Source organism: Pinus tabuliformis, chromosome 9 (genome assembly GCF_031772625.1).
Source record: "Pinus tabuliformis cultivar Carrire ecotype Pingquan chromosome 9, CPIR1, whole genome shotgun sequence".
Classification (NCBI taxonomy): Eukaryota; Viridiplantae; Streptophyta; class Pinopsida; order Pinales; family Pinaceae; genus Pinus; species Pinus tabuliformis.
In genome coordinates, this window is record NC_142307.1 from 1,356,132,245 (window position 1) to 1,356,155,197 (window position 22,953).

Genomic DNA, 22,953 nt, shown 5'->3' on the forward strand with positions numbered 1-22,953 from the left:
ATCAATACTGAAGCTAAACACAATCAACCAAACAGGATATGCAGAATACTGACACCTTTAAACTGTCATCAGAACTCATCAACAACCAGAACCACCTGTAACTTCAAACATCATAGCTCAAATTGTATACGCTACTACAATGAACCAAACCCGCATACATACGCGCTTACACCAAAGCCAACCCGCGTACAGATCTATAAATATTCAATCATGACTTGCAGCGATTTCAAACTTAAGTTATACCCAGTTCAGATCATTACATGTGTCAGTATACAGATCTAGAATAAACATAATCAATCATATAGAGATAGTTCATTTCAAACCATTTGATCCCGATCTATCCTTAGATCTTGTTCTCCATCAACCGGTGAGATCCCTCCTTAGCTCATATCAAGCAATGCATCATCAACCCATAACCTGCATACTGGATCTTATACTTCATCAGATATTCAAGACTTTTCCATACACTTGCCTAATGATCTTCTTCTCTTTTTATAGTCTTAGGCCTTACTCAATACCATGGTCCAAAACCATAACCAATCAATACCATGGACCCAATACTCAGGATCAACACTTCTGACGAGATACCATGGTCCAAAACCATAGGTTCAAATACCAAACATTCTCTGAAATGTATGCTCTTTTCCTTGTGTGACAGTGCGTGTATACGCATACGTGTATTTTCAACGACTAACCCGCGTGTATACACGACTCGGTCACGATGAACCTGCGTATATATATTTTCTCTTCATTCTTGTAGTCTGATCTTCAATTCCCGACCTGCTGCACTATGATCTGCCATCTGTGTGATTTTCCATCTAGGACAACACTTGTCTCATAATGCCAACAATCTCCCCCTTTGGACTTGATGGCAAAGCTAACTTGTCACACTTAGAACTATCATCTGATTCCTTTGAGTTGTCCTGCATTTGATATCTCTTCTGTAGATTCATCTAGTTATATGTAAGTGAGTTGTTCTTCTATGAGTGGGTTGCCATCAAGTACAACACATGCATCATAATGCCAAAAATCTACCCCTTTGGACTTGATGGCAACAACACCAAATCACTCTCCCCCTTTGACATCAAGGGCAAAGGGCGGACCAAGATATTCTCTTTCTTTGATAAACATTTCGCTGTCCATACTCCCCCTGAGTACCTGCTGAAATCTCTGAGTGAGCTCCCCCTTTGTATATGCCAAGGTGTACCAATCTGACCATGCTCCCTCTGAGTACATGCTGAAGTTTCTGCTCTGCTGAAGTGTGTCGTTCATGCTCCCCCTGACTGTAAGCAAGGTCTGCAAAAAGATGTTCTACAAGAAGAATATGACTCTATACATCTTAAGTGACCTTCCTAGCACCAAAGACTCATACATACATCCATCTCCCAACCAAGTGGGGATATACCAAAGGTTTACACATGATAATACAAGAGTATAACATCATTCATCCCAGGCATAGTGGGGAAACCAACATAGGCCGTTACATGACCTTGATACATGACTGAAATATTTCATCATCCTTCTTATGCATAGAGGGGTTACAAATTACATCATGTGACCAGAAGAGATTTCATCAAATGACTACAATAGATAGAGACACACTATTACATCATGAGTCTTGATATGACCTTTACATGAGACCAAACATCTAAATAAGACCATGATAGTCATTAGCAACTATCATACATAATGTATGATCTGCTCCATAAGCATCTTTCAACAACATCTAGACCAACAATCATGTTCTCCCTCTGTACCTGTTCCATCTGTGCCAGATGGTTTCTGTCAGGCCCATATCAGACTCTTCTCATTCTGAGTTTGGCCCACTGATTTCCTTCAAATTAACATATACGCGACTGTATCCACAGAAACAGGTGTATATACGCGGATACTCCTTATGAAACTCGCGTACAACCATTTCCAGATCAGCAACCTGTAAATGTCCTATGACAGGGTATGTCTGCATATAGATATCAACTCATCATCATAAAATCATTCACATTATATCATATGTGTAAAACACCATAGCCATCTTATCAACAAGATCATCCATGTATCTACATCAATCAACATATGTAAGTATCAACCTATCAACATATAGGTAAGAACTCATCATCATCATGTCTCCAACAATGCAACTTTGAGTAATCATTCATGTATCCAGCACTATGTATCTTGAGCTCAAGATCTTTTGTCAAGGCTTCTTTATATCATCAACTTCAACAATCCTCATCCACATGAGCACCAAGAACTATAGGAATCCTGCATCATAACTGTATTATATGATCTTTATGCATATGACGACAGTAGCATATGAGAGACTCATCATCAAGTAATGAAGTTGTGTATTCAAGCTTTGTACTTCTCCTTATCCTTATGAAGATCACCATGTAAGCATCATATATGCACCATCTAAGAATCAATCCACAAATATGATCTGAACATCAACTATGTAACCCCAAGAATCATATGAGATTTTATCATGGACAACTCATAACCACATCATAGCAAGATATATCATTTAGCCATATAAGCATCATCACCAAGGACTATTAACCATAATGCCAACAATGCATTATTAAAGGCATATGCTCCCCCTCAACTTGTGCCATTTGTTTACTGTTAGATCTGATCATGCATATATCAGCAATAAGCATCAAGGCATCATCATCATCAAGTTAGGATCAAAACACTTCTAAACATCTTACAAGTATCAAGACATTTCCACACATCATTAGCAGATTGTAACCATTATCAAACAGAGCAAATAATAGACTGAATCATATCAGACCCCTTTTCTGAGTCTGTCCCCACTACTTTTCCTCAAACTGACATATACACGACTGTGCAGTGTCAAACTCGCGTATATACATGACTTCCCTTTATGAAACTTGTGTATGAGATTTAGGACACTGAAGTTTTACACTTTCAGCTCCCCCTGAGTCTGTGATGTCTGTGTTGTGCTGTGTCTGTGCGGTGCCACATCTTTCTGACGGAACTTCCTTCTTTTTCCATATCTTCAAGCGTGATGATGTTTTCTCCTTTTGGTATGGTGCCCGTACTTTGTTCCTGCATTCCTTTGCTATATGTCCAAGCTTGTTACAGGCATAACATCTTACCTGTTTCATATTCCTTCTGTAGCAATCAACAGCTTTGTGACCAAACATATTGCAAGAGAAACAATATCCCTTAAAGTACCTGGACCGTGATGATCTTTCTGTGTGATGGTCTTGAACCATTCTTCTTCTGCATCTGGCTGCAACATGTCCAAGATTATGACATACATAACATTCAACATTATTCATTGGAGGAGTAAAAGATTTTCTTTGAAGAATTTCTTTCCTTGGTTGTTGATGGGGTCGACCTTTCATCTCCTTGTTGAGAATTTTAGATTTTGCATTAGAGTTCCTTGTCTTATTTCCTGAACTAGATTCACCTTCAATAGATTCATGAAAACCAAGACCAGTTTTGATAGCAGGAGACCTTTGACTACTAAGAATATCATCCAAGATCTTAGTACTATCTTGAAATCGTAAGAGCTTATCCTTTTCTTCTAATTTATCATTTAGAATATTTACCTCAACCTGAAGTTGCTCTTCCCTTTCAAGATGCTGCTTCTTCATGTTTTCTTCAACTTTTCTTTCTTCTTCCAACTGATGTCTTAGTTCAAGAACTACGTTTTCTTGTTTTTCAAGAGCTTGGAGTAGTTCTTTATTCTGCTTCTTTGATTCTTCAAGATCTTCCTTTAGTGAGCGGGTCGTGGCTTCAAGAGTTTCATAGTAACTGGATCTATCTCTGAGTTTCTTGATGGTTGTCCTCCTTTCATTGACATCATTTCTTAATGATGTCACTTTATCCTGCAAATTTTGACATTGATTTTCCTTGTCCTTGAGTAACTTCCTTACCTTGTTTCCTCCCTCTAGTTGAGCTTTTAGTTTGGTAACTTCTTCTTTGAAGGCACATTCCCTTTTGTTCAATAGATCTTGTTGATCTCTAATTTTGTCTGTAAGCCTTCTAAATACTGCCTCTATTTGATATCTTTCTTGCTCACCCATAAGAGCAAATTCAGTTGCTTCACTATCACTTTCATCATCTTCGCATGGATGGATACTAGAGGATAAAAAATTCATACCTGATAGATCTTGTTCATCTTCATTCTGAAGTGATTCTGAACCTGAAGTGCTTCTTCCACATAATCCCCAATCGATGCTCCCACTGTCATAGTTCTTCTGAGATGTCTTCTTCTTCTTAGGCGCTTTCTTCTTAAGCTTCTTTCCCATTGTTCCACGGATCTCCTTCAAGCGATCAAGCTTCTACCAAAGGACCTGCTCTGATACCAATTGTTGGAAATAATACTGAGAGGGGGGGGGTTGAATCAGTATTATCAAGTCAATAATACTTTTTCATTTCCATACTTAGATACATATACGCTAATTCAATTAAGGGAACCCGCGTGTATACGCAACTGTGTTTAATGCAACTAGCGTATATCCAGAATACTTATGATTCAGTTAATCCATTAAATGTTGATCTTTAGTTAGTGCATCAGAACTTCATTAACCATATGTACAATAAGAAGGTGCAGTAAAACAGAACAGATCATCACACACAAGAAGCACACATGAACACCATGATATAAGGTGGAAACCCAATGTGGGTGAAAACCACCTACTGCAAGTCGTCTCTATCTTCTTTTAATAAGAAACTTCATTTTACAATAGTTCTGTACTGGTGCAGTCTTATACCAGTACGCAGGGTTCTACCTGCAGAGGGCTACAACCCTCTCTCGTTTTCCAGACTCTCCTAGATGGGAGCTACAACCCGCTTAGCTCTTGTACTAGCTGATCCATTTACTAGTACATAGGTGCCTGCCTACTGAATGCTCCAATCTTCACTCGTTCTCTAGCTGCTACGGGAAGGGAGCTACCACCCCCTTTGCTCTTGTACTAGCTGATGTACTAGTACGTAGGCGCTGGCCTACAATCTTCTTTCATCCTCCAGGGACCACATTTCATACATTTTCAGACTGGATACTCCTGAAGCACGACACAATAATCTAAAGGCCACGTTTCATCAAATTTTCATACTGGACCCATAAATATCATTGAAGCACAAAACAATCAATACTAGCATCATCAATTTCTGAATCACTGAAACACTGAAACCCTGTCAACAACACAATCACCAGAACACAGAGTAGAACACTGAACTCTGCAACAATAATCAGAACCAACTGTATCATCAAAATCATGCATCAGAGTGCATACGCTACTTGGAAGTGCTGAACCAGCGTGTATACGCAACTTCACTAAGGTGAACCAGCGTATATGTCATCAATTGCTTACTTATAACTTGATTCACTTCCTGTCTTCAGACATATCCAGATTATTACATATACAAGGATAATATGTGTGTTAGCACCCAGATCTAGTCCATCAGATCACATAAATATGAGTCATTATGATCCTGATCCAATATTAGTTCTCATCCATCAATACTGAAGCTAAACACAATCAACCAAACAGGATATGCAGAATACTGAAACCCTTAAACTGTCATCAGAACTCATCAACAACCAGAACCACCTGTAACTTCAAACATCATAGCTCAAATTGTATATGCTACTACAATGAACCAAACCCGCATACATACGCGCTTACACCAAAGCCAACCCGCGTACAGATCTATAAATATTCAATCATGACTTGCAGCGATTTCAAACTTAAGTTATACCCAGTTTAGATCATTACATGTGTCAGTATACAGATCTAGAATAAACATAATCAATCATATAGAGATAGTTCATTTCAAACCATTTGATCCCGATCTATCCTTAGATCTTGTTCTCCATCAACCAGTGAGATCCCTCCTTAGCTCAGATCAAGCAATGCATCATCAACCCATAACCTACATACTGGATCTTATACTTCATCAGATATTCAAGACTTTTTCCATACACTTGCCTAATGATCTTCTTCTCTTTTTATAGTCTTAGGCCTTACTCAATACCATGGTCCAAAACCATAACCAATCAATACCATGGACCCAATACTCGGGATCAACACTTCTGACGAGATACCATGGTCCAAAACCATAGGTTAAAATACCAAACATAAGTTCTTCGACATGTACACTCTTTTCCTTGCGTGAAAGTGCGTGTATACGCATACACATCTTTTCAACGACTAACCCACGTGTATACGTGGCTCGGTCACGATGAACCTACGTATATATATTTTCTCTTCATTCTTGTAGTCTGATCATCAATTCCTTGCTACTGACTTGCTGCACTATGATCTGCCATCTGTGTGATTTGCCATCTGGGACAACACTTGTCTCATAATGCCAGCAGATTAGGCCTAGGAATTCTCAATCATTGTATGGCAAGATATACGGTAAATACTAGAGATTAGGAGGCAAGAAAATTCCACACGGTTTAGGTGGAGAAATCTGGTGGCATACATGCTTCTTTAAGGTCTAGTGATCCGGTGGGGATTGTGGTAAATCATGGATCTATTGATGAGGGTGAGGTGATTTAGCTTCAGGAAGCACTGGTTGATCTTGGTTATGAGTCCCGCATTCATGCATTGAATATGGCACATGGGTGATTAGATGAAAGAAAGATTTTGTTAAGCCAATTTATGGTTGGGTGGTTCGTGGAAGTCCCATACCTGGTTGGTTTTTTCATTCATTAATAAGAGCTCTTTCTCCTTGGTATTTCATGTGCAGATGTATTGGCTTATATGTGGTTTTTATGGTTGTTGTATCCTTTTTATTTCTACTGGTTACATGTTAGTTATGAGTATGTTTTATGACAGACTTGATGTATGGTTCTCATCATGTTTTGATTAGAAAATGGATTTACAATGAATATGTTACCTAATTGATGATAATTCCTCTATTTTGATGATACATCAATGCTTCTTTACGATTCCTAGATAAGTATGAGAGCCCTATTCTTAGATCTATTGTTATAACCTGTAGATTACATATGTGTGACATGTTTGACGAAATTCCTGTCATGAATAGTAGGGGTATAGTCAAGTCATTAATCAACTGTTTGCATTAGTAACCTCTTTTTAGTGTTATTTATCATTTATGAAAATTTCATGAAGTTCAAAGAGGTGGCCTGATACCTAGCCCTGAAAAAGTGGCTTAGAATCTGGGGTTGTTGGCTTAGAACTAGCTAAAAAATTCCATAGTCGTTGGCTTGCCTTAATGTGGGAGTGATAGGAGACCTACAGTCACATGCATGGCTTGTCAAGGGAGCAGATTAGTGTCCATATCAACAAAAAGTTAAGTTTCCTCAGGGGTTTGTCACCTAGAAGGGTTGGTTGACTCCTGGAGGTTATGTGGCATGTGTGGAAGGTCAATTTGGTTTAGCTCCATCGGTTCCACTTTCTTAACTATAGATGGGGAGTTGAATCACATCATAGTAGCCTCTCATCACATGTTTACCCAAATGAACTAGGTAGCTTGGGTAAATGTGGGAGGAAGGTGTTACATTTACTAATATGTTTTTGAATTGATCCTTAGTTAACTCGTTCTACAAATATGCCACATGAGTCTCTATTTTTTCCTTTGTCCTTTTCTCAAATTTTCCTCTGATTATTTTTAATCGTGATCCAAAATTCTAAGCTTAATATATGAGTTGACTTTTGTTTTCCTACAATTCTAGATTTTTGCAGGTTTTAGTTATGGTTCGCTAAATTGGCAGACCCTCCAAACTTGGTTTAATTTTCCAAAGGTAGTTAATTTTCCAAAGCTACCTTTTAATAGGCTATTCTTCCAAATATGCCACTTATTACAGCTACCATCCCATTGATGTGTGTGCCCAAGATACTAGGCTTGGATTTTACTCCAAAAATTGTCACTTACCTGTTTGTTATGCTACCAGAGCTCCAATTCTTCTTTTTAGTGCCAGATCAAGCTGTCAAATCATTTCACCATGCAACTAAATTAGCTACCAATTGTACATACATGCGAGGCCACAAGGCCTTTTAATATGCTGCCAAATTTTTCTTTTCGATGCACAACACTTAATTGTAACCAAAAGGCCTTAGCGACTTCTTTTCTTATTATAAACAAGAAACTATTTTTTTTGTTTTCCTTAGCTACCAAACAACACTTCATCACTGCCAAACTTACCTTCATGGGCCTTTCCTTCTTTTAAACAAAATTATGCCAATTTTTTTGAATTTGCCTTTAGGCCCCTTTTTCTATCACCTTACCTACTTTCCACCATAGAACCGAGTCTCTGTGACCACTGGTCAAAGGTTATGGGTGCTTACACCTTTTATGCCCTACACAGGCCAAATATCACTGTAAATGGCTTTGTGTCATTTTTAGAGTTTCTACGTGAAACATCAAACAACAACCCAAAGGCCAAAGCTTAGTTATGACCTCTTGTTTCTACACAAAACAACCTTGGGCTATATACAGGTGGTAAGCCAGATCTACCCAAGAGCCTACGTGGCTCCATTCTCTGTGTTGCGTGTTCATTTTTGCAGGAAATTCCCCAACACAATGCCGAGGTGCTAAGGCTTATCCAGGAGCCTACGCGGCTCTTTGTAACTGCCACGCCCATAGTCACCTCTTGTGGCAAATGGCCCATTGTGGGTGATTAGCCTGCAACATCCTTCCTCCTGGTGCATTGTTTATGTGCCTTTTTGCAAACTTCTAAGGTTGATCTGTCAGGTCAATGTGTCTAGTGGGGACCACCCGACATTTTTCCAATTGGTTGTCATTGTACATCATTAACCTGCCAATGTGTCTCAATACTCTATAACCTGACACTACTTCCAAATGTCGAAAATTGAATCTTTCCGGGTGATCCCTCTGGGATGATGTCATCCCTACCACGTGTTGACCTTTGAGTGGTGAAACTTGTTACCTAGAAATGGGCCATTTGGGTGCCCAAAAATTCCATATACTCCTGCCACATGTCCATCACTCATTGGACCATGTCATGCTGATGTCACAATCCATGTCGTCTCCTATGAGACAATTCTATGTTGCCACCTATCTTCCGAGAGGAGAGAGAAAGGTCCTCTGAGACCTTGATTTTTCCAAATTCTTTGTGATTTTCTTAAGCCATCTCCTATGTTTTTCTTGTTGATTTGACACTTTCCTCTGCTTTCACCTTTGTTTTCCCTCCAGGAAAGCCCTCCATGGGATCAAATAGTGGAGTGGAATATTATACTTAACTCCTTATTAGATGACGTTTATTCCATTATGTCCCAGCATTCACTGCTCGACCACTTAGACTTGGGCATTCTTAGCTAACCTCCGAGGTAAACCTGTTGGGGTGATACCATCGAGTGGGCACCACCCACTCTGTTCCCATTGGGAAACATTATTTTTTATGGGATGGTGCTTTGTTGTCATGTCCCGACGTTAATAACCCGATGCATAACCTTGGGATCTCAAATACATATTTTCGGGTTATATGTTGATCAAGTGGGCTCCACCTACTCTGTTCCTGCTGGCACATCACATATGTGCCATATTTGAATCCTCGGGGGTGCTCCCTTCGAGCCAATAGAATTACTCCCCACTACTTTGGTGTGCACCCATGTCTACCTAGAGCTCTCGCTTAGAGGCTTCACCATCTATTTGGCTCTCATAACAACTTTGGTTGTGCGCTAAAGACTCCTGTAACCAACTAATTTTAACTCTGCTATGGAGGCCTTGGGTTCATAGAGATTTTACCATATTTAAATTTCAATTTAGGATGCCATTTTCATGCTTCCTCATACCGTTGGAAATAATTTTTTGATATTTTTCCATCTATGTGGGTTACACATGCATCTGAGATGGTCTGCTTCTCCAAAAATGGCTCCAAATCCTCTACCCCATACATTTGCCAGCATTGATGTCCATGCTTTTCCTTTGCCTTAGCCACCTATGCCATCTTTTCCATTTCCTTTGTTGTTGCCTGTGCCTCCTCTACTATTGTCTTTGCCATTGGCCATCAATGACAACATATTTACCAATGCACATGCCTTTGCCAATCTTTTCCATTGCACTTACATTTTCCCCTGATCTTTGCCATAAATGACAACACATTTCCAACATACATGGATTATTTTACACATAACGGGGATGATTTACAAGAGGTTCTCTCCAAAGTATGCAAATTTCTGTAGAGGTGAAAAGAAATGAACCTCTCCCTAAGACATGAAAAATGCATTTTTTTATGAATGAAGGGATTTTTTTAGGGCACCTTTTCTCTTCAAAAGGAATCCACGTGGATCTTAACAAAATATCCATCATAAAAAAAGGTTTATGTTCCTAAAAAAACAAACATTAGAAGCTTTCTAGGACTTTATGCCTATTATCGAAGATTTTTTCAAGATTGCTTCTTTTATTCTCATTACTAACAAATGATGTAGGGGTTTTCTAGACATATTTATGTCAAAAGGAATTTGAGGAAATAAAGGCATTTTCACATGTCCTCATAGGTCGAAATTGGACTTTTTCCTTCCACATATGTATAGATTAATTATATGAAGTGATTGGGGTAACAGTGGGACAACGCAAAGGTAAATTTCCCTATGCCATTTATTTTATTTGCAATATTATGTCCAAAGTTGAACTTAACTATACAATTACTGAGACAGAACTCCTTGTTGTTGTACATTCCTTCAACAAATTTATGCATTACAGTACTATCTAGTAGGTATTTGTACATATTTATCATGAAACAATCAAATACTTAATGAACAAGCTAGATGTGAATTCTAGCATAATCAAGTGGTTACTACCATTGCAACAATTTGATCTAACTATTGTTGAAAGAACTAGAAATGAAAATGTTGTTGCGGATTTTCTTTCAACACTAACATTTCCTACAAATGATGAAGAGGTGGTGGATGACCAGCTCCCTAATGAGCATATATTTTCCATATCTCTCTTATCTCCATGGTCTGCTAACAAAGCCAACTTTTTAGTTGTTGGCCAGTTCCGACCTCCTCGCTTATGTTTGAAGGAGAAAAGAAAAGTTGTTAGGAAGAGTGCCTCTTACACTTGGATTGGGGGTAGCCTATTCAAGTTTGGGATTAATAAAATCCTAATAATATGTGTGAGGGAATATGAATTTTATAACATCCTCTCAACTTTCCATGATGGACCCTGCAAGGCCATTTTTCTTGCAAAAGGATAGCCTACAAGATCCTGCAAGCAATATACTATTTGCCAACCATTCACAAAGATGCCCATAGATAAAAAACATAGTGTGATGAATTCCAAAGGAAGGGGAAACCCGCTCTCAAGGATGATATGCCTTTACAACCTCAACTAATTTTTAAGCCACTTGATAAGTGGGTCATGGAATTCATTGGTCATATTAATCCTCAATCCAGATAGAAGATGTACATTATTGTGTGCAATGAGTACTTGACTAAGTGGCCTGAGGTGAAAGTAGTATAAGCAACAAAATAGTAGAAGGTAGCTAAGTTTATAAGAGAAAACATCTTCTAGAATTTTGGTTTTCCAAGAGAATTGGTGACCAACCAAGGTTTTGAGTTCACCTCAAATCTAATCAAGGGGGTCATGTAGAAGCATCACATCCAACACTAGAGGTATACTCTATATCACCCTCAATAAAATGGCAAGGAAGAGGTGACTAATAGAGCATTAAAAATCACCCTCACCATGGTGATCATCAACAACAAAAAGGATTTTGGCAAAGAGGCTTGTTGAGGCCACCTAGGCCTACAACACCACTTGGAGCACCGTTACTAGGTTCACCCCCTATGAGCTAGTATATGGAAAGAAGGCCTTATTTTCAATTAATTTTGAGTACAACACATTAAGGATGGAATCCCTGTGCGACATGAATCTCACCAAAGAACAAGAAGAAATGATGAAAAAATTAAATGCACTTGATTAATACATGATGCATGACCTATTGCATACAAAAGTGGTCCAACTGCAAATAAAAGTTTAACATGACAAAAATATTAAAACCAAAGCCTTCTAGGAGGGTGATTGGGCCCTCTTGTATGGATCTACGTTTAAGTATTTTAAAGTGAATATCATGACTATATGGTTGGGACTTTATCTGGTTGAAAAATGTTATGATAATGGTTTAATCCAAATCATAACATTATATGAAGAGCATATTCTACTTTTTGTAAATGGTTATTAATTGAAATTCTACAAGAATCCCCTCTCGAGGGATGAATTTACTAATTCAATAAGTGAAGAGTTGAATCTAATTGAGAGCATCATATATCCCAATCCATTTGGCCTCTTACTAGAAAGAAAAATAAAAAAAAGGAAAAAGAGGAAAAAATCCTCAAGTGAAAACCCCCTTTGAGGAACTTGAGGTAGAATCATTAGCTAAAAACGTATGTGAGGCATCCTATGAGTCTAAGATAGGAAATGGGAACCTACATGAGGCAAAATAGTGGGCCTCGAAAAAAGAAAAAAGAAAGAAACGAAAAAGGAAGAAAAATATGATTAAAAGTGCTTTATCTTATCTTGATTTATGTGCAAGTATCATAAAGAAAAATCAGCAAGATAGGTCGGACAAATACGCCTACACATTTGGTGTTAAATTTTCTTAAGGTTATATTATTTTTTTCTTTGATAATTGCATTTCATTATTTTCATATTAAATTCACCCCACAACATCATGACATTATTCAAATTTACAACATTATTAAGCAACATATGCAACTATATAGAAATAACAATATCATCATCAATGCAGTGGAACAATAGAAGAAAATCATTCACACATAGAGACACCATGATTGGTCGGAGACCAGGGAAAAATATACTATGGGGAAAACCATTTCAAATTCTTCTTCTTATTAGATTTTCATTGAATGATTTAGCAAAAGAGAGAGTGCAATGATCCATATCTTCATCCATTCAACTATCCAACAAAATAACTAAACAACATTTAAGAGATGATTCCAACATATGTACTGATCAGATATCACTTCACCAGGCTTTAGTCAACTTCAGATATCTGTGGTCAACTGTAGAAAATGTAAAAAGAAAACCTTACTTTCCAACTGCACGCAGAGTGTGATGTGCATGCGGCTGAAAATCTCCAACTACATGCATGAGCCTACGTGCTTGCGGTTGTGACTGAAATTTGCTTGTGTCATCCCTATGACTGGAGACCAAAACCCTAGACACACGTGTGAGCTTCGGGCCCTGTAATCTCAGACTTATGCAATCCAAAACCAAAGAAAGAAGAATGATCATAATGATGATATCCAAATTAGCTTGATGTCACTTGTATTTATAGGCTTCAAAGGTGTCCAATTTTTCATTAGGGCTAACCTGTCCTTTTGTACACATGTGGTATTTGCTTCAAAAAATACACTTTCCCTTATCCAAATTGAGCACTTCAATAGTCAAAATTGGTCCTCTCGAAAAGATGAATCTCATCCCATCGTTGGAATTTGTCACCGAGCTCCAAAATTAACACTGCCTCTCATCTAGGGAGGAATTCCAACTACATCACGTAATCATCGTAAGTATCCTTCCATCAAATTATGTCCTATCTAAAGTATCTTGTCATCAAATATCATCATTGTTCATCTCAATTCATCTCTACTTATTCCTTGATTTTTTTTGCTCATATGTTGAACATTATTGAATCTAAAAGAATAAGAATTTGACAGTGGAGGGGAGCTTAAGCTACCACCCTCTATCCATTAGGGAGCCAATGCTACCACCCGAAATTACTACCAGCAGGGATCCTAATGCTACTACCCGGGAAACATCAGAGATCTTATCATCAAGGAACCTTTCTCAACCTAGAACCACATCAAGGTGCACATCTCAAATGGGAAACCAATGAGAATGAGGAAGGTCCTAATGGACAATCTCACCTCATGTCCATGACAGCGGGCAAGGTCCTATGACATAGTCTCACCCCATGTCAAGAAATAGGCGAGATGCCACTTACCAAGCAAGGATCACAACCATCCCATGATGTAATCAATGGGTGAGATACCACTTGCTATACAAGGTAAGGATCACAACTATCCTATTTCCTATTGATATTCCCCAAATGACATTCAATAGTCATGTGGTAGAACACTTACATCATAATCATCTTGGTTTGTACATCTCCAAGCACTCTATCAACCCATTACTCAAATGGGGAGCGGTATTCCCAACAAACCTATCTTGTGGGTATGATGTCAACTGGGAATACTCTACATAGAACAAGATACGGGAGAAACATCTTTGACCCTATGGGTAATAGATATGGGTGATATCCTATTGTCTAGAGATCCCTCAACCCTAGGATCCCTTCATCTCAATTCCACACCTTGGGAGCTTAGACAGGGGGGAAGAGTTGGTTCAGTGTCCTCAATCAACCCTACTCTCTATAGATCATAAACATATCATTGTGCTCATATCTAGTACTGACTTAAACAACTCAATGAAGAGTTTAATCATAATTCTCAATACCAGTAGTCTCATGTTCATGCAAGACATAAAATCAAATATTATATTACAAAAAATATATATCACAAAAGGATACCTTATTCATCCTCCCTCTCATGAAGGAAAAAACCATAAGCCTATGCTTGTTTCAAATAGTAGCACTGAATCAAGATATGAAGATATCTCAGTCCCAGCTATATACAAGATTCTATTCCAATCGAATCCCACTCTTTATCATCACAATGTTTCATTGTCACATCTAGAACCTATTAAAAATATATTTCCAAAGAAATTCTTCAACCCGCCTCACATCTAGATATGCTAGCAACATCATACTCAACCTAATCCATGCTTAAAGCTACAAACTTCTCATTCAAAAATATCATGGAAAATATCATAGTAAGGTAGCACCCAGATGTGCTCATCTCATCAATAATGATCCTAAAAAACATAGTACATTGATGCAATCATATATCATAGGAAGAATATCTCAGACCAAAAATTGATCGTCCCATGCGAATATCTCAAAGTGTGCTTGGTGGCAACCCAATGTGTATGAAATTGCTAAATCATGAATTGACTCTCTCTCTCTCTCTCTCTCTCTCTCTCTCTCTCTCTCTCATGGATGTTCACATGGAACATAAATGCTTCAATCAACTATCGGTTTCCAACTCAAGTTCACTAATATCTCTTCATAACTTCTTGATATTCAATCAGAGTGTCCAAGGATTTTCTTTCCCACTTTCCAAAAACTCTTCAATATCTTCATGATACATATTTTACTTTCCAAACTTCAAAAAGTAGTTCATCATGCCATGATTCTTCATTTTTGACTTTAAAGGAAAACTCCCAATTACTTTGATCATTAGAGGCTCATTACCTATCAAGAATAGAACACCAGTATATAAAGCCAAAATTAAAGGCATACCTTGGACCACGTTTCAAGTAGAGGTTTGGATTGGCACATCTTCCTGGCTTCACCAGGTAACTATCAATGCAAGCATACTAGGCTCGATAAGCTTTCTTCAAAACACAAAATGCTATCTCCAAACATTATACTAATCAAACCATTATACCCAGCTTCACACAAATCAACATAGTGCAATCAAATTAACTAAGTCATCTTATCAAGCCTTATATGCTAGATTAAAAACTAGTATCAAAGCTATAAAAGTTACTGCCAATATTACTATGACAAACTCTTCGGACTAGGTGTCAGGTAGAGCTCACATGCAAATAACAAGTTATGACTTTATCTATTTTCATTTCAACAAATTGTTATTAAGAAATATCAAAATCCATTAGGCCATCTATATAATCATAATATGAATTATTTTTTTCATTATGCATCAAGGATAAGTCATATACTTTTCATCCAGCCATTGTGATATCACTGCATATTGAATCACAACTACTTATACTTCAACCAATGTGACAAAGCCAATGGTGCCAATATAGAATCTCTAATGAATACTAATATTAGTCACTGAAAGTCACTATGCCCACATATCATTGTTATCAAGACAAATCATCAATTATCAAATCAATATCCTAATTTATCATCACTGTGAATTCAATTAACCCATGAGCCAAAACATATCTATGAACTATCAAGCATCATGTCAAAACTCCAATATTTCTCATCTATATTAAACAAGTAAGCCAAATATTTTCAAACCCTTGCAACTATTATCAAATACTATCATATACTAGCTTCAAAGATCAAATCAAAAATAACAAATTGATATGCATATTTCAGTCCCTTTCAAACACAAGTTCAATCAACATATTCACATTCTCTATAGTAAACATTCAAACTTCCATTCTCATAGGATTTTCTATTGTCTGCTCCATATTTGTAGGACTATCATACCCCTAGTGTGCTCCTGATCCTGAGCATAAGGCTACATTTTTGTGACCTACAAGCACAACCACACCCATAGGCCTTCTTCCATGCAGTTGGGAGGCTTACAACCGCACTCTTAAGCCTTCTTCCAGGCAGTTAGGGCTTAGATTAAGAGAAACCTTCTCTTCTTAGACCAGAACTTGTTGCAGACCAAGAACATCAAATATTTGTCTATTTATGTCCAAAAATATTACTTCAACAACAAATAATATTTTATACATTTAATGCAAATGATAACAAGTGTAGGGATCTTATGAAGAGTTTATCCCTCTTAATGAGAAACCACTTCAGTCATCATCATTCAAGTCATCAACCTATCTATCATAATACTATCATGCATCAGCAAAATTTTTAGATCATAAAATCAAACTATATCAAGTTCTAAAACATATATTTATCATGGTCATAACATGTTAGCATAAACTACTTCATCATCACATATGAACATGACATCAAAATTTCATCAAGGGTTAGAGTCATATGATTAGGGAAGCTAATAAGTGTATCATCATACTTCAAGGATCATAGTATCTTCATCACTTCTTTATTATAGTATCCAATCATCAATAAAGGGCATCCAATTTTACCATATGTCATAATTACTAAGCTTATCAAAACCTAACCACAGTCAACAAGAAGATCCTGAATATAAATATCATTGTTACACTTCCAACATTAAGGTTACCATGCTTATCACAAACATTATCAATAGTATCAAGCTACCATATATACGAATCAATGTGTTAGCATTCTTTATTAGATTAGGAAATCCATCATGTCTAAAAATGATAGATGCTAGCCAAATATCAAGTATACCAATATATCAAGAATCAATGTTTATAGGAAGCATTGTTATGACTTAATAGAATGTAAGATAATTTTCCAATATCAAGAGCACCAATATATATCACATGTACCATAAATAAAAATTACTTTCATATGCATGTATGAGTCATCTGTGAAGGTGATATTCTCATCATACTTGTTGGGCGCGAGATCCCCCAAGGGACGTTTTGGGGCTTAGAGCCCAGATTTTGGTCAAAAATTGTAACTCCAATGTAAAGACTCCACATTTTGTGAGTGCAGAGCACGTAGCTTGTAAAAGAGTCATAGGGTTGTCTGCCCTCAATTTTGCTAATATAATGTCCACTGTAGAGATCTACCCATGGTCCGCGGACCATGGGATTGTATAAATAGAGTGATATAAATAGAGTGAGGCTCTAAGTAGTTAAGACATATAATCTAGCTAAGGAGGACACGAAGGATGAAGAGCTGAGTCATATCTGTGGAGTAAAGTCTAGCTTTAGTTTGTAGAGTAGGAGAAGGCTCTGCAGCTGAGTGCGCAGAGGCCTAGTAGTTTGCAGCTGAGTGCGTGGACCCCTGCAGCTGAGTGCGTAGGGTGAGTCGAGTCTGTAATAGTTGGAAGTACTAATAAAGAGAAGTTTCATATCAATTATGTGTATTTATTTCCTGTTTTATGCATTGAATATATTGGGTATAAATTGCACTTCTAATGTTTATATGAATTGCGAATGTGTATAATTGTATTGATTAAGTGAATGCAAGATAGAATATCTATTTATGTGAAGTTAACTAAGATATATTAAGAAGATAAGTAAGATATGCAGTGTAGTTTGGGGAAATAGTGCAGTTGACTGCCATAGTAGCGCGAAAGCATCTCAACCCCTGGTTAGAGTTGCGCGAAAGACGATTATAACATATCGAGAGGGTATTGAAGGTTAGAACAGTGCGTGAAGTAACCTGTGCGAGGGTAGGCACAATTGGACTAAATCGACACCACAGACATCTCAAGGGTGTGAAAACTTGGTTCCAGCATCCCCCCATACTGCTTCTGGCGAGACTTCAGTCCGCGCTCAGCGGGTTGATGTCGAAAGGGCCAATAGTGTAGGGATTTGTTTGGCTAAATAACTCTAAACCTGGGTCAGGCCCCCATAAGCCAACAAATGGTTCCTGTTGGGCACAAGATCCCCCAAGGGACGTTTTGAGGCTTAGAGCCTAGATTTTGGTAAAAAATTGTAACTCTAATGTAAAGACTTCGCATTTTGTGGGCACAGAGCGTGTAGCTTGTAAAAGAGTCATAGGGTTGTCCGCCCTCAAGTTTGATAATATAATGTCAGTTGTATAGATCTACCCATGGTCCACGGACCATGGTATTGTATAAATAGAGCGAGGCTCTAAGTAGTTAAGGCATATAATCTAGCTAAGGAGGACACGAAGGATGAAAAGTTCAGTCATATCTGTGGAGTAAAGTCTAGGTTTGGGTCGTAGAGTAGGAGAAAGCTCTGCAACTGAGTGTGCAGAGGCCTAGTAGTCCGCAGCTGAGTGCGTGGACCCTTGCAACTAAGTGCATAGGGTGAGTCGAGTCTGTAATAGTTGGAAGTATTAATAAAGAGAAGTTTCATATCAATTATGTGTATTTATTTCCTGTTTTATGCATTGAATATATTGGGTATAAATTGCACTTCTATTGTTTATATGATGCGTGAATGTGTATAATTGTATTGATTAAGTGAATGCAAGATAGAATATCTATTTACGTGAAGTTAACTAAGATATGTTAAGAAGATAAGTAAGATACGCTGTGTAGTTTGGGGAAATAGTGCAATTCGTTGCCATAGCAGCGCGAAAGCATCTTAGCCCCTGGTTAGGGCTGCGCGAAAGATGATTATAACAAATCGTAATGGTATTGAAGGTTAGAATAGTTCGTGAAGTAACCTATGCCAGGATAGGCATAGTTGGACTAAATCAACACCACATACATCTCAAGGGTGCGGAAACTTGGTTCCAGCATCCCCCCATACTGCTTCAGGTGAGACTTCAGTCCGTGCTCTGCGGGATGATGCTGAAAGGGCCAGTAGTGTAGGGATTTATTTGGCTAAATAACTCTGAACCTGGGTCAAGCCCCCATAAGACAACAAATGGTTCCATTTCTGGGACTGGAATCTGCATAGAGATGTCTGATGTCGTATCATTGGAATCCAACTAAGAAGGAAATTGAAGGCTGGTTGGACAGAAGAATTCACGAGTTCGCAGCATAGGAGAGCAAGAACCCATGACTATCACAAGAAGAGTGGTTGGACTGCTACATTTACACGGAGATCCATGAAATATTCTTTGCGTCCTTCCCTACTAAGCTATACGAGTGGATAGCGAAGCTAGCAGATAGCCAAGGAAGGTGGAAACTTGATGGTCCTATTGTGTGGACCCCAGAGTTAGGGCGGAGGTTGGAAGCCTCGGTGGATAAGATCGTACATGCCGTTGATCATTGGCTTGATCGTATTATAGGAGGATTCATTACTGAGTTCATGGTTGACACCTCAGTTAGGTACAAAGAGGCATAGCGACGCTTTCTCAAAGGACCACAAGGTAAGTATGTAAAGTCTTTGAGTACTTGGATTAAAATTCTATTGTGTGAAAAGAGGGTTATGTATTTACCTTGATGTTTGGGGCTACAAGAAGTGGAAAAGCTTACAGGAACAAAGGAAATAAGGGACCAAAAACTAGCCCCTTGATTTCATCTCTGCGAGGGGACGAGGAAGAGCTTGCAAAGGTCTCACCGCGAAGTGCGATCCATCTAATAAGGCAAAGAATTCCGTGAATACCACCTCCACCCACACTGCCACCAGCTTCACCACCATCACCTCCATATTCACCCGTACCACCGCGATTCAACATGGCAAGCACAATGAAGTTGCCTGTGTTCAAAGGTTTGGGAAATGAGGATCTTGATCAATTCTGGTTCGTGGTAAGGGTTGTATGGGAAGCGCAAGGAGTTACAGATGACAATATAAAGAAAGAGACACTGGTTAGCAACCTACAGGATCATGCACTGACCTATTATATTAAGCACTCCAATAATAATCCAAATGTGGGAATCACGGATATCCAAGCAGTGTTAAAAAGAGAATTTAGCAGGCCGAAGTCTAAAGCATAGTCGATCATTGGATTCAAAGAGATCACGATGCTACTAAGAAAGACTCCTTGGGAGCTAGATCATAGGCTAAAATGTATGATTTTTGAAGCTAATATGAATCTGATGGATGGACAACATCGCGAATGGTTTGTAGCTTTGCTAATGCCACATTTAAGGAGTGTGCTATCGCAGCAGAAGATAACGACTCAGGCGGAGGCCTTAGAGATTTCTATGAGGCTGCATGAGACCCCAATGAAGGATCCCAACTTGGGATTTCAACAGATCTACGTGCAACTGAAGAATTTATGCTTTGAGATGCAGAGTCTAAAACAGGATAGGATAGCTCATCCAGAAGTGCGCAAAGAGGTATGGTGCATAAAATGCAAGGGTCAGAGTCATGACAGGGACCACTGTCCAGTTTTCACAAATTACCTCATAGGAGGAGGACTGATGCCCTTAAGACTGGAAGCGCAAGAAGGACCTAGCGTGGCACCTACTTTGTGGTGCGCGACTTTTCAAATAGCAGGAAAACACACCACAAACAATTGTCACTTGTTACAAAAGTATACCCAAAATTCACAACCGTTGTTCTGCAACTTTTGTAGGTCAATGGGAAACGATGAGCACACTTGTAGAAGCTATGAGTTAATGATGGATAGAACTCCCACCTACAGATTTCAGGCCGAAATGTGTCCCCTTGACCAAAATGCGGGAAAGGCGCGAACAGGATTTCAGGGTGCGGATGAGGCCGAGGTGGAGGAGGACCTAGAAGAGGTCGCGAACAGTTGATATGCTACAATTGGGGAGGGCCAAGACATTATGCCCGCGATTGCACAAATACAATCACCCATCATGTTTGTATTGCACCCTGTTTGATCATGAGACAGAAGATTTTCTTACACTAATAGATAGGATATGCGACAAAAGAGCGCTACCACCTCCCCTGACTCAGAACCTGCAGATGATGAGGTCTGAGCCACACGAGGAAGATCCGAATTTGAACATTGTGCTTCAAAGTGGAATCGCGATGGGAGATGACAAAGGCAAACAACCAGAAGATAGTACTTGGATCTGAAAAGCTTTGGGGAAAGAAGAAGAGTTTGATTTGGAGCGCACTCGGGAAACCTTCATGGAAGCTAAGAAGAGCTTCACTGATGCCTCCACTTCAAGAAGCAAAGATAAATCGGAGCTGGAGATGGACCCATCTATGCTCACAACATTCCTGGAAACATGTATGAAGCTACTGCGTGATAGTAAGGCGGTGAAAGGGTTACAGGAACTCATTAACAGATGCGCTGGGACTGCATCAGGAGAACCGCGCGTAGTCAGGAAGATTGGAAAACATAAGACAAGAATGGGAAGAGAGATGAGACTAATTGCGCAAATCAGAGAATATGAGATGGATCAAGTCATCTTGGATTTAGGATTGGATGTGAATGTTCTACTAAAACAGATATGGGAGTGAATGGGGTGCGCCTACGCTGCAGTGGTCTCCAACTCAGTTAAGAATGGTGAACCAGTAGAAAATAATACCCATGGGGTGATTGCAGGGAATAACTATGGATATTGAGGGAGCGAGCGCGCTGGCGGACTTTGAAGTGACAGAGATTTTTGATGACAACAATCCCTACCCCATGCTCTTAGGAATTGATTGGGCCACTAAGATGAACGGGGTGATCAATCTAAAAAAGCGAAAAATGAGTTTTGAAAAGAAGTCACTATGCATAATTATACCCTTGGACCCTGTTGAAGGATTGCCCTATACGGAGCTGGTGCACGACTATTAAAGTGATGATGATTTGGACTGCATCTATAAGATAACAACACGAAACCAGGACTAGCTTAATCCCACCACAGATGGGCAGATTGCATGGGAGTGAAAAAGCTCTTGTACTTCAGATTCGAATGAGGAAATGGAGCGATAGCATAATCGGTTACATGAGGTAACTACATTGAATTGTAATATGATGACAAGGTCGCTACACTGCGTATTGATAGCAGTAAGAGACCTGCCTACTTATGATGGTCTAAGTGAGGTAGATACCTTCTTGAATAAATTTGAAAGAGAGGTGATGGAAAAGCAACGCTTCCAGGCCTTGGACTGGGTACTGCGCACTAGGCCCACGAGATGGTGGGGTACGCATAAAGGGAGCTTTGATGATTGGCGCAAATGTAGGGGAATGATGCGCACATGATTTGGGAAGCCTAGGGTGTGATTAACAGATAAGTACAATGGGCAGGATGATCCACGCATGCATCTGGCCAAGTGGACGTAGGCCTATGGAGAAAAGCCACAACCTGAGTGGGTGCACCTGTTCTATCATACCTTGGATGTTATACCAATGAAATGGTATATAGAAACGGAGCTCTCCCATGGGACAGGTGAATGGGATGTTCTGCATGAAGGGTTCGTGATGACCTTTAGTTTTGAAGATGGGTGGGATAGTATTGATGAAGCGCTACAAGAGGTAAAAGCAGCCATCTTTAGGATACCACAAGAGCCGGTAGAATTGATTCAACCTAAATGGGCCACTCAGCTGAGTTATGCACTGGAATGTTATAATGTAACTGTTGAAGAAGAAGACGAAGATCCATGGAAAATTAAAATTCCAGAGACGGAAGGCCACCGCGAGGTTTAGGGACCATAGATTGAGAACCCTAACATAACCGCGCCGGTGAAGACTAAGCAGGT